Below are 2317 nucleotides of genomic sequence, written 5' to 3'. Positions count from 1 at the left end.
AAAATTTTAAAATATTTATTTATTTATTTATCTATTTGGGTTTTTGAGGCGGTGTCTTGCTATTTAGCTCAGGCTAGCCCTGCACTCGCTGGGTAGTCCAGGTTGGCCTTGAACTCATGGCAATCCTCCTGCCTCAGCCTACCAAGTGTTGGGATTACAGGTGTGTGCCACCACACCCAGCTCCTATCTCTAGTTATTTATTTATTTTCCCCCAACTCTATTTATACTTAAATATATTTTTAAAAAGAAAAAAATACTCAAGAAATAGAATCTGAAAATTCTTGGAAATGAGAACCTAGCCATCTTTTATCTATATATTTATCTATAATTTTTATCATAGGTAGTAATTTCTCTTGTTTTTCTTTCACCTTACAATATACTATTACTTTTGAGCAAGGTTCTGAGTTCGATTCCCGGGACCAAAAAAGAAAAGGAATACTTTATATGATAGTAGAGTGTGATAGCCTACACCATTTTTTTTTTTTTTTTTGAGACAGGGTCTCATTACATAGTTCAGGCTGGTCTTAAACTCACTATGTAGTCCAGGCTGGTTTCAAACTCACAACAATCCTCTCGCCTCAGCCTCCTGAGTGCTGGGATTATAGGTGTGCACCACTACACTTTGCTTTGCAAAGGTTCTTTCAGGACAATTAGCCAATCACTCACTGAAATCAGCTGTCTGTTATGAAAGGGGGCGGGAGCGGGACGAAGTGGTTTCCTGTCTCCTGCCTTCCTTTTCCTGGTGGAGTGGGGTTGGGGAACAGGCATGGGCGTGGATCCTCCCCTCTGCTATTCTGTTGTCCCCCCTGTGGCCCCTGCCCTGATCTTTTTGAGACAAGATCTCACTATGCAGTCCAGGGAAGCCTTAAACTCACTTTGTAGCCCAAGTTGGTCTTGAATTTGCAGTGATCCTCCTGCCTCAGCCTACCGAGTGCTGGGATTACAGGCATGTGCCACCATGTCTGTCTGGCCTGCTATACTTTGTTTAGTTTTGCATGGTAGGGTTTGAACCCTGGGACACTCAACTAGTGACCTACTTCCCTAACCCAGCTCACTATGTAGTCCAGGCTGGCCTCAAACTTGGGGGAATCCTCTTGCCTCAGCCTCCTAAGAGTGGGATTACAGGCATACACCACTACACTCAACTTATTTTTAAATTTTGAAACAGGGTCTAGCTAAATTGCTGAGTTGTCCAGGATGAGTTCAAACTTGCAGTCCTCCTGCCTTAGCCTCCCAGAGTGCTGGGATTATAGGTGTGCACCACCACTCCTGGCAATCCCTAGTCCTTTTCATTTTTAAATTTTAATTTAATTTTATTTTTTGTCTTTTTGAGACAGAGTCTCACTATGCAGTTCAAGCTGGTCTTGAACTCACTTTGTAGACCAGGCTGGCCTCTAACTCACAACAATCCTCCTGTCTCAGCCTCCCGAGTGCTGGGATTACAGGGGTGTGCCACCATGCCTGGCTCTCTCATTTTTTATTTTGACTCAGGGTTTTCTTTAACTGCCCAGGTTATCCTCAAATTTGTGATCCTCCTGCCTCAGCCTGATGAGTAGCTGGGATTGCAGGTGTGTGCCACTACACTGGCTTGGTCTCTGCTTTTTGCAGCGCCAAATTTACTGCATCCTGACTGACCCTTCATCCTGATAAGATTCCACTCTATCTGGAATCTTACTTGTGTTTCAACCCAGTGAGATTAAATCTCCCTAGATGGCATTATTTTTAATAGTTAATTTATTTTAAAATATTTTATAGCTCCTGCAATTTAATTTTAACAAATGACTCTCAGGATGTGAATCTGGCCTGTTCTGCTAATTAGAGGCCATGGATCTGTACTGACAGGTATAAATCTTTTCTTAAAAAAATTACTAAAAGTACTGCTATGATAAGTAAATTACCCAAGCTCTCTGACGCAGAGACAACCGGAGCTGGGGGTAGCGGGAGGATATCTGTCTACTTCCTTCGGCTCTATTTTTTCCAGGTCCTGGCCTTGAGAGCTGGTTGGCTTGGGGTTCTCTCTGTACACCGTCTCCACTGGGTCCTCCTATCCTCAGCTGGACCTCAGCTGGGCTGTCCTGCCTCGGTGTCACGGGGTCACGTGGGCCGATGAGATAATGTATGCGAAAGCCTTTGTCAACTGCAAGGCACACTCGAATGCCAGTTATTACTTGCAGTTATTACTCTTATCACCCTCTAGGGAAATCCTGCTGTCCCCCACCCTCCACCCCAAGCCTACTAGGCAGCGCAGCCGAGCCGCTGAGGCTAGACTTGCTCCCACAGGGGCAGGGGCTCCTGGCACGTACTGGCCTCCCCCCTC

The sequence above is a fragment of the Chinchilla lanigera genome, unplaced genomic scaffold (genome assembly GCF_000276665.1).
Source record: "Chinchilla lanigera isolate Chin_1 unplaced genomic scaffold, ChiLan1.0 scaffold00144, whole genome shotgun sequence".
Lineage (NCBI taxonomy): Eukaryota > Metazoa > Chordata > Mammalia > Rodentia > Chinchillidae > Chinchilla > Chinchilla lanigera.
This window is presented reverse-complemented; position numbering follows the sequence as displayed.